The sequence below is a fragment of the Rattus norvegicus genome, chromosome 18, assembly GCF_036323735.1.
Source record: "Rattus norvegicus strain BN/NHsdMcwi chromosome 18, GRCr8, whole genome shotgun sequence".
Classification (NCBI taxonomy): Eukaryota; Metazoa; Chordata; class Mammalia; order Rodentia; family Muridae; genus Rattus; species Rattus norvegicus.
The window spans coordinates 51,408,743-51,420,409 of record NC_086036.1 but is presented as its reverse complement, the minus strand read 5'-3'; the positions used below and the strand labels follow the sequence as shown (position 1 = coordinate 51,420,409).

The 11,667-nt window shown below is 41.7% G+C and overlaps 1 long non-coding RNA gene across 1 annotated transcript; it reads left to right on the top strand.

Moving 5' to 3' along the window:
• Window positions 1-5,306: 5,306 nt before the first annotated feature.
• On the top strand, window positions 5,307-11,101 carry LOC134483026 (uncharacterized). Its single transcript, XR_010059830.1, has 2 exons — window positions 5,307-9,481; window positions 10,300-11,101. It is a non-coding gene; the product is annotated as an uncharacterized LOC134483026 (long non-coding RNA).
• Window positions 11,102-11,667: the final 566 nt, after the last annotated feature.

Here is an 11,667-nt window from a genome sequence, read left to right as displayed (position 1 = left end):
ACATCTGATAGAGGGCTAATATCCAATATATACAAAGAACTCAAGAAGTTAGAGTCCAGAGAGTCAAATAACCCTATTAAAAATGGGATACAAAACTAAACAAAGAATTCTCAGCTGAGGAATATGGAATGGCTGAGAAGCACCTAAAGGAATGTTCAGCATCCTTAGTCATCAAGGAAATGCAAATCAAAACAACCCTGAGATTCCACCACACACCAGTCAAGATGGCTTAGATCAAAAACTCAGGTGACAACTGATGCTGACAAGGATGTGGAAAAGAGCAACACTACTCCATTGTTGGTGGGATTGCAAGCTGGTAGTACCAGTCTGGAAATCAGTCTGGAGGTTCCTCAGAAAATTCGATATAGTACTACCTTAGGAACCTGCTATACCACTCCTGGGCATATACCCAAAAGATGCTCCAACATGTAACAAGGACACATGCTCTACTATGTTCATAGCAGCTTTATTTATAATAGCCAGAAGCTGGTATTCCTTCAACAGAGGAATGGATACATTTACACAATGGTAGTACACAATACTACTCATTAAAATGAATGACTTCATGAAATTCTTAGGCAAATGGATGGAACTAGAGAATATCATCCTGAGTGAGGTAACCCAGTCACAAAAAACATCCATGGTATGTACTCACTGATAAGTAGGTATTAGTCCAAATGCTCAGAATACCCAAGAAACAATTCACAGACCATCTAAAACTCAAGAAGAAGGAAGACCAAAGAGTGGATGCTCCAGTCCTTCCTAGAAGGGGGAACAAAATACTCATGAGAGGTAGAGGGTGGGAGAGACTTGGTTGACCAAGTCTTGCACAGAGCCTGGTCTGTAGAGGAGCTCAGTGAATATGTATTGAATGGTTGGATGCATTACCCCTTCACATGCTTTGTTGTATAGCTTGTTCAAACTAGTTCTATTTAAACAACCCACGGATATATGACTAATTCTATGAGGGCCTGACAGTACTCCATTCCCAGGAGAGTTCTCTAATTCCATACTTTAACTTGATCTACATGACTGCCTCTTTCATGTTTTTATCTTTCATTCAAAAATGTACTGTACAATCTAGGCACATTAAACTAATTTTGCTTTTCGAAAAGCAGTAAGGTTGTTAGAAGTAAGTGCTGCTGGAAGTCACTGGTTTTCCTGAGCATTTTTGCCTCCTTCTATGTCTTTGGGTGAATGGAACGAGCTGAGGAAGCAGTCTGTGCATTTGTGTTCTACAGTGTTGTTTCAAGGATGCCTATTGTGGTCCACAGTACATCTAAGGATGATGAGGTGCAAAGTGAAAAGTAATGAAAAGCAACCCCTCGTCTTCATGTCTCTGCATGCTGTCCCATAGGTGTATTTTAAAGCATTCTTGCATGTACTTGATAATGCTAAGAGACACAGCACAAATAATTGTCCCACAAGGTTGCTTGTTAGTTCTATTTAAAGTCATTATAGACATGTGAAGAAGAGAAAGATTCAGAAAAATTCTTATAAGGAGTAATTCTAATTCATTCTTGCAAGAGGACAGACTGAGACAATGTGGAGCTGTGAAGAGACGGGGGTGACTTCCATTTGGTTATTGTCAGGCATTGTGAGAAATACCAACCACTGAGTAACCATTTCTATTAGTGGTTTCTGGCTACTACCATATGAACTCTGTGCTTGTACAGAATATTGTCAGAGTGTGCGTCACAGAAACTGACTATTGGATGAAAATAAAAGCAGCATTTTGAACTAGTTATATATGACCTCAAAGAACTGTTAGAAAGCCTGGAGATGTGACACACTTTCCAGAGGGGAGGTGGGTGATAAGAATTAGTCCCCATCCAGTTGGATAGATCATTCTTGTCCAAAGAAACTCCTGCACTCATGACTATCCATTTATTGAACTTCTGCTAGTAACTATAGAGTAACTGGTAGACACTGAATGTCCCTCGTCCATTCATGCTGAGGCCTTAACCTCATGTGTGATGTTACGAAATGAGACCTTGAGAAGAAATCAGTAAGATGAGACTGTAAGAAAAGGGCTTCATGGTGGCCTTCTACTAAATGTGCTCTTTCTGTGTCTATCTCTTCTGCCAAGTGAGGACACTGTGACAAGAGCACGGTATGTGAACTGACAAGAGAACACTTACTAGAACCCACCACTGCTGCCTTTTTATGGCAGCTTCAAGAACTGCCAATTTTTTGTTGGTTTGTTTCATTTTTAAGCTGCCCTATATCTAGGATCTAATATTGTGCAATGGTTACCTATTCCAAACATAAAATACTTTATACAACATCTGAAGAACACGGGTACAAAGAAAGCATAGCTCCAACTCTCACATTGGATCTTAAAATATACAATTTCTCCTGTCTACACTTATAATGAGTTAATCTTTGAATGTATTTAGTAGGGTACACAGCTTAAATAGCAATTTTTATATCATTCTTTTAGATAATAGTAATACTCTGCTCGCTGCCTCCCTAGCCTCCTCCCCCTAGCGCTCAGAGGTAACTGCTTTCATTTCTCTGTTGGGTTCTTCTTGGTTTTCTCTTTGTATTTAACAATAAGTTTATATTACTATTTATTCACCTATTGGGATTAGGCAATATCCATTGATTTCCCTCTAAGGTAGCTGAAATTCTGTTTCACATCAGACAACTTCATTGTCTTCTACTCTTAATGTGTAAAGGATTTCAACTAAATAAGTACAGGGTCCAGAAGTATAATATGCATATAATTCTACTTGACTGTGATTCATATACCTTGAAAAATTTAGAATTGTTTTGTCAAACCTACTAAATACTAGAAATAACTTACTAAATATTGAAGAAGTATTTTTTAATCACTAAGGACCTACCACCTATAGGATCCTTTCTTCCTTCTCTAAACCGAAGCAAAAATCTGGGCATGGTTAGAGTGATAGGAATCTAAGATATCCTTACATTATGTGTTGCTGTGTTGCCCACTCTGAGACTTGGATAGTTGAGTTTTCTCTGTTTTGATTTGTAGTCTTAATTCATTATATATCTTTCAGGTTACCCCCGGAAAGAATCCCCTTGTGCTGAATTCTCTTTACTCTGTCGTTGTGTCTTATTGAGAGTGTAATTAGCGACTGAATTCAAGGATGGAAGCAAAATTTTGTCATCATATGGGAAGTTTAGCTCTGCTCTCTTCTAACAGTCATTGAACTTACAGTTCTCTACTATATTTTTGACGATCATGATTTTGTGGATATAATTTTGTTCTCTAAGGATATTAATTTTAGTCCATTTGGTTTTCTTTTGTCCCCTGTAATCTCTAGTTTCTCTATGGCATGAATATATTTACCTGGAATGAATATATTCTTGGTAGTATATTTATAAACGAGAAAACAGAAAATTGGGAATTGATTTACCTCAAGACCCAGCTGCTATACCACTCCTGAATATATGCCAAAATGATGCTCCAATGCCAAAATGATGCTCCACCATAACACAAAGATACTTCCTCAACTATGTTCATAGAGTCTTTATTCACAACAGCCAGAAACTGGAAACAAACTTGATGTTCCTAAACCGAAGAACAGATAATGAAAATGTGGTACATTTATACAATGGAATATTACTCAGCTATTAAAAATAAGAATGTCATCAAATTTGCTGGCAAATGGGTAGAACTAGAAAAGATCAACCTCAGTGAGGTAACCCAGACACAGAAAGACAAACACGGTGTTTACTCACTTATATGTGGATATTAGTTGTAAAGTAACGGATAACCATGCTATAAACCACGGACCCAAAGAATCTAAGTAACAAGAAGGGCTAAAGTGGGTTCACGGGAATCTCACTGAGAAGGAGAAATAGAATAGACATCATGAGTAGATGGGGAGAGAGGACTGAAAATGGGTGAGAGATGGGAATGGGAATAGGAGGGACAGGTATGAGGATGACAGAGGGAAAGAGTACTGGGAGACAACTGGAATGGGGAGGAGCCACCTCTGGGATGAGGGAGAAACCTAGGGCAATGGAAGCTCCCAGGAACCTATGAGGGTGACTCCTAAGACTCCAAACAATGGGGTTATGGAGCCTGAACCAGCTGTCTCCTTTAACCAGGCAAGACTTCTAATGGAGGGGCCCAGATACCAACCCAGGCACAAAACTTTTGACCTACATTTTTTTCTGCTTACAAGATATGCAGGGTGGGGGTGGGAGGTTGAGGTAAAGAAGGCACAGAAATTGAGGGAGTTACTAACCAATGACTGGTCCAGCTTGAGACCCATGCCATGAGAAGGAGTCCACCTCTGACTCTGGTGATGATATTCTGCTGTCCTTGCAGCCCGGAGCCTGATATAGTTGTCATCATCAAAGAGGCTTCACCCAGCAACTGATGGAAACAGATGTAGAACCCCACAGACAAATATTAGGTGAAACTTAGGGAATCCTGCAGAAGAGAGGGAAGAAGAATTGTAGGAGTCAAATGGGTCAAGGAGACCCACAAAATCAACTAATGTGGGTCCATTGGGGCTCACAGAGACTGAACTATCAATCAGGGAAACTGCTTGGGACTGACCTAAATCTTTTGTACATCTGTTACAGTTGTGTCCTTTGATCTCCATATACGCCTCCTAATAGTGGGAGCAAGGGCTGTCTCTAACTCTGTTGCCTGCCTTTAGGACCCTTTCCTCCTACTGAGTTGCCTAATCTAGTCTTAATCGGAAAGGATGCACCTAGTCTTAGGGCAACTGCTATGCCAGGGCTGGTAGATATCGATGGGAGACTTGTCCTTTGAAAAAGAGAGACAGAGAAGTATCGGATGGTGATGCAGAAAGGGGAGGTTTTGGGGAGGAGTGGGGGGCAGAGGAGGGAGGGAAACTGAGGTCAGGGGTAAAATGAACTAAATAAGTTAATTAATTTTTAAAAAGAAAGCAAAGAAGTATATGTTTATGAGCTTATTTGCTGGTTGCATTTTTATATTATCAAGTAACAAGTTTATTTAATGTGGAAACTCCAGGGTCATAAAGAAAAAGTCAGTTTTTTTATTCTAATAGCATGATTGGAAGGAGATACCAATTGCTCTGTAAACGGATTCAGAAATTTCTTTTAACTCTTTTTTTTATTGGATTTTTTATTTACATTTCAAATGTTATTCTTTTCCCAGTTTCCCATCCATATGCTCCCTATCCCATCCCTTCTCCCCCTTCTTCTATAAGGGTGTTTCCCCTCTCCAACCACCATCCACCTTACCACTTCTCCACACTGACATTCCCCTACACTGGGGGGATCCAGCCTTGGCAGGACCAAGGGCTTCTCCTCCCATAGGTGCCTAATACTGTAGAGAGCGGTGCGGCGAAACAAAGATGGCGCCGACATCCAGCCTTGTCTGGATATAAACGACTTACTGCGCATGTGCAGGCTTGTCCCCTTGCTAGGGCTCCCTCTAGTGGTGAACAGCGGTACTGCACATGTGCGGTTTATGCACCAGGTGTTAGTTGACCGTTAATATGCTAATGAGGTGATTCATTCTCCGCCAATCCCTGGAGGACAAGTAGTGGGGTGATCCAAGCCCCACCAATCCCTGAGAGATAATTAGCATACTGTTGTCTATATAAGCCGAGCGATTTTGCTGCTCGGGGTCCCTGTTCAAGAGAGCTGTAACACTGAGAAGAGCTGTAACACTAAGAAGAGCTGTAACACAGTAAAGGCTTGCTCGCAGAAGAATCCTGTTGCCGCGTGTCGTTCTTGCTGGCGGGACATTGGGCGCGCGACAAGTGGTGCCGAGACCTGGGAACCAACATCGCCGGTGCCGAGGGGACCCTTCAATGTGCTGAAGAGGATTCAGAACTGCGAGAAGGTAAATTAAAAGGTAAGCTTCGAGAGGCATGCCCCTTTTTGGAAGAGAGCATGTCAGAAACGGAGCGGAGTGAGAAATTAGGCTTCCGAGAGGCATGCCCCTTTTTGGATTTAAGAGAGCATGTCAGAAACGGAGCAGAGTGAGAAATTAGGAGCGCGCAAAAAGAAAAAGGTTACTAAAACAAAAGTGAAAGAGATACAAAAGGCGGAAGAAACGCTGCTGGAGGAAAAAATAAGAGTGCCCGGGAGGACGAAGTACAAGTCATCCGGAGAGGATACTTTGTATCCATTAAAAGAATTAGAAGCCTTAGAACTGGCTGGCAGTGACTCTGAGCAAGAGTTGTCAGAGTCCGAGGAGGAGGAATTAGAGGAAGACGCAGCCATATATGAGGAAGAAAGATATGGGCCTAGGTGGAGAGCCACTGTGAAGAAACCTAAAGTTATGGATCCTTTGTGGGCAAGGCTGGTAATTTTGTTTCTTTTTTTCTTTGTGTGGGATAGAGAAGCCACAGACGGCAAGCTTAAGCCCGGACCAAAACCTCTTTGGCAAATGGTCCCTGCCTGCTTAGAGGATAAACAATGTGAGGAAGCCGTTAGAGCCGTTAGGACAGGTCAGAGGGTCCTTGCAGAGCAACAAAGTATGTCAGAGGGAGAAAAGGTCTCCAAAGAAAAAAAAGAAAAGAAAAGGAGATAAAAGGAACAGAGAGAAGGCAGAGATAAAAAAAGAGGATAATCAGGACCAGGAAACAAATAAGATATATTCTTTAAAAGCCTTGACCTTAGAAATGTCAGACAATCTAGAAAGCAGTACCGACAGCTTAGAGAAAGTGAAACTAAAGGTAGAACCATCGGGTCCCGGGCCTCCCGCAGAGCAACAAAAGGAAGCGCAGGACTCGACCTCAGTTCGACCACCAGACTCGTATTGACCCCTCGAATGGGAACTCAGGTGGTGGATACAGATTTTAAAGGCCCCAGTAAGCAGAATTCAGAAGGATCACAGAAACTGAAAGCATGTGCAAAGATAAAGATTTGGGGTAGTGGTAGTGGACAAGGTAATAATGGTAAAATGTTTTTGTGTATGTGTTCTTTTAGAGTTATGTTAAAATCTAGAGAAGCAAAGTCGATTCTCATAGATGCTTCTAGTCTTTGGACCCTGACTAGAGACAGTTTACACCCTGGACAAGAGAGAGAATGGGGTTGAGAAAAACATTCCTCCCGAACTCTCCACAGATGCTTTGGCAAAAGAAGGAAATGAGCTTAAACTTTTTGGAGCTCTCCTGGGAACAGAAGGAGGTGGGAGACGTCTTGCCTCCTTGCTGGCTCCTATTGGAGAAGTGCTTATTTCTGGTTCTGGGTTCTTTAGGTAGGATATTTGGGTCCTTTTGGTGGAACACCATCTAGTTCTTTTCCTCTGTGTCTATTGTCTGTCCTTGGTGCACCAAGCTGTCCATGTATGTCAATTTATGTCTGGGTTTTGCTTCTCCTTGCTTGAATGTTTTGTGTTTCATGTTTAAAAGAAAAGGTTAAAATTTTAAATGCTGGTTGATTCACCCATTGATGTAGCTTTAACTCCTTTCAAGAAAGGAACAAATAAATAAAAAGTTTCAATTGGCTTTTGGAGCCTGCATCTGTAGCTAGAAGCCTAAGTCGGCTGGGCAAGCTCCCCAGGGGGCTGGCTAAATGTTTACACTAGCCGATCCTAAAGACACAAGGAGCTTCACAGCTTCTAAGGAAATGGAACTGATAGAAAAGTCTTTGACTGTGATTATTGGACTCAACAGGTGACAAGGTGTTTCTCTTAAAACTACAGCTAGAAAAAGTAAAAATGGTGATTGATTTAAATATTAAAGGTATGTGTAGCCACTTCATTTTTGTTTTCTGATTGGTTTTAAATGAATGAATATTCTCTACATGCCTTGGTTATGGACTATTGGCTTTTAAGTTATTGGATATGATTTAAAAAATGTAACATTGGAGGAAAGTAGAAGATTAGAAAAGGCAATGCTAAGAAGGTACAAGGAAAAGGAAGATCTGCTTTTGTGTATACTAAGAACCTTTTGTCAGCCTACAGGAGTGCTATGGCAACAAGGTCCACTTCTTTGGATTTATCCCCATACTTCTCCAAATAAGACCCTTGAATATTACACTTCTGCTGTTGCACAGCTTGCTGTGTTAGGCGTTAAATCTTGTATTCAGCATTTTGGTATTTTACCCAAGAAAATTATTATACCATATACAACAGCTCAAATAGAAACATTGTGTGCCTTGATAGATGATTGGGCCATATTACGCTGTAGTTTTGATGGAGAGTTTGACAATCATTATCCTAAGGATCCTTTGCTACAATTGTTTTTTTTTACTGAACATCCAGTGATCTTTCCTAAGATCACTGCCTCAGAGCCTTTGCCAGAGCCTTTGTTAGATATTTATACAGATGGCTCCAAAACAGGTGTAGGTGCCTATATGGTTGATTCTCAAGAACCAGTATTAATTCAATACAGTCCAGGTACCCCCTAAATTACAGAATATAAAATTGTATTGAAAGTTTTCAAAAGATTTCATGATTATTTTAATTTAATTTCTGATTCTGCTTATGTAGTTAATGCTGTGCGCTCACTTGAAATTGCAGGGCCAATTCGGTCGACTAGTACTGTATGTCAAATTCTTTTAGAATTACAAAATTTGATTTGGGCCAGAAAAAATAAAATTTTTATACAACATATTCGAGCCCATACTAATTTGCCTGGTCCCATGGCCAGTAATAACGCCCTGGTGGATGCTAGTACTCGTAGAGAGTTTATTTTTCGTGCTGCTCCGGTTGATCTCGCTAGAGGATTTCATCAAAAGTTTCATGTACCTGCTTTTACTCTTCAACAAAAATTTAAAATCTCTAGAGCTGCAGCTCGTGATGTGGTGTTAAGTTGCCAAAATTGTGTTCAATTTCACCACCCTCCTCATGTGGGTATTAACCCTCGTGGTCTGATCCAGCTAAAACTTTGGCAGATGGATGTCACACACATATCTCAATTTGGAAATTTAAAATATGCTCATGTTTCTGTTGATACCTGTTCTGGTATTATACACGCTACTCTGATGACTGGTAAAAAAGCTCATAATGCCATTAGTCATTGCTTAGAGGCATGGGCAGCCTGGGGAAAGCCTGATAGTCTCAAGACAGACAACAGGCCTGTCTACACTGCAAAGTCTTTCCAGGCATTTTGCCAGACAATGCAGGTCAAACATACTACAAGATTACCATACAATCCCCAAGGTCAAGGAATTGTGGAAAGAGTACATCGTACCTTAAAAGAGCTTATACAAAAACAAAAAGGGGGAATTGCCAGCAGCTGAACACCAAAAGAACAACTTTCATTAGCTCTTTTTACTCTAAATTTCTTAATTCTGGATGCGCATGGCCGTTCTGCCACGGATCGCCATGCTGCTACTACACCTATAACTAATGTAGAAGTAAAGTGGAAGGATGTCTTAACTGATGAATGGCGTGGCCCAGATCCCGTGATTTCGAGATCTAGGGGAGCGATTTGTGTTTTTCCGCAGAATCAAGAAAATCCAATTTGGGTACCTGAGTGTTTGACTCGAAGATTGCCTTCTGCTCTTCCTGAAGATGAGACTACGAACCCTACTATTACTACTGGGAATGGTAATACAGGTTAATTCTCTCACCCTGTGGGCTATTGCCAGATCCTGGCCAGTACCCATGCCAGTTCATAGCAATTCTACTGTTTTGAGAATAAGACTGACAAGCATAATCTCTGGTCTTGGTTTCAATGGGTGCTGTCCAATGAGCAAGGGGCATATACATCCCTGACCCCCTTTGCTAGGTTGATGGGTGAGAATTTCGTGCTGTATAATGTTTCAGCTACCAGAAAAAAATGATACCAGGTTGACCAATATTCAATATAATAACCTCTTGGCAAATAATATTGCCACTAGTACTTCAGTAATGTGTTAGATCACCTTTTTTCTTTCTGATAAGCACTAATGTCAGCAATGGTGTTTTAAATTGTAATAGCTCTGATGTAGTCTGCTATTTAGCTGAATGCTGGGATGGCACCAATGACACCGCAGTGATGGTTAAGATTCCCTCCTTTGTGCCAATCCCAGTGGAGGCAAACCCAGATAGCTTTCCTATTCTTAATTTGCTGAAAGCCAAAAGAGATTTTGGAATTATGGCAGCCATAATTTCAGCCATTGTGCTGTCTGCTGCCGCAGCTACCACAGCTGCAATCGCTATGACCAATCAAATACAGACAGCTGAGACTGTCAATCAGAACTGCAGTGGCGCTAGAGATACAAAAAGAATTTAATACCCATTTGGCATCTGGCCTTCTATTAGCCAATCAAAGGATAGATTTAGTTCAAGAACAAATTGAAGCACTGTATCATATGACACAGCTGTCTTGCGTTTCCTCCCTTAGAGGTTTATGCATTACTCCTTTGCGAAATAACTTTTCTCAGCATTCTCAACAGAGCAAAGAAATCTCAAATTATCTGAAAGGAAACTGGTCCATGAAAGCAGAGCAACTATCAAGACAATTGCTGATGCAGATTGCTGTCCTCAACAGCACTAGGCTGGACCCCATCACAGTTGAAGACTTTACCTCATGGGTTACCGATGCTTTCTCCCTTTTTAAGGAGTGGGCGGGCATGTTTGTCCCGGGGAGCTATTGTCCTCCTGGGATGCGGAGTAGGTCTCTGGCTTATTGGCTGTTTAAAAAGAGAACATGCCAGACACAAAGTGGTTGTTTACCAGGCTATGACCACCATTAAAAAGGGTGCTTCTCCCAACATATGGCTGGCCTCTTTGAAAGATCAAGACAGGAGCAATGACAAGATTGACGTGACACCCAGATCTAGACCAGTCATTTTATTAAACAAAAAAGGGGGAGATGTAGAGAGCGGTGCGGCGAAACAAAGATGGCGCCGACATCCAGCCTTGTCTGGATATAAACGACTTACTGCGCATGTGCAGGCTTGTCCCCTTGCTAGGGCTCCCTCTAGTGGTGAACAGCGGTACTGCACATGTGCGGTTTATGCACCAGGTGTTAGTTGACCGTTAATATGCTAATGAGGTGATTCATTCTCCGCCAATCCCTGGAGGACAAGTAGTGGGGTGATCCAAGCCCCACCAATCCCTGAGAGATAATTAGCATACTGTTGTCTATATAAGCCGAGCGATTTTGCTGCTCGGGGTCCCTGTTCAAGAGAGCTGTAACACTGAGAAGAGCTGTAACACAGTAAAGGCTTGCTCGCAGAAGAATCCTGTTGCCGCGTGTCGTTCTTGCTGGCGGGACATTGGGCGCGCGACATAATACGGCCATCCTCTGCTACATGTGCAGCTGGAGCCATGGGTCTGTTCATGTGTAGTGTTTGGATAATGGTCCCTGGGAGCTCTGGTTGGCTGGGATTGCTCTTATGGGGTTGCAAGTCTCTTCAGCTCCCTCAATCCTTTTTTTTTTTTTTTAAAGATTTATTCATTTATTAGATATAAGTACACTGTAGCTGTCTTCAGATATACCAGAAGAGGGCATTGGATCTCTTTACAGATGGTTGTGAGCAACCATGTGGTTGCTGGGAATTGAACTCAGGACCTCTGGAAGAGCAGTCGGTGCTCTTAACCAGTGAGCTATCTCTCCAGCCCCCTCAATCCTTTTTCTAACTCTTCCAATGGGGACCCCATTCTCAGTTCAATGGTTGAGGCTATCATTAGCCTCTGTATTTGTCATGCTCTGGCTGAGCCTCTCAGGAGACAGTTATATCAGGCTCCTATCAGCATACACTTCTTGGCTTCATATTTGTAGTGAGCCGTATTGGATTTGGGCCTAG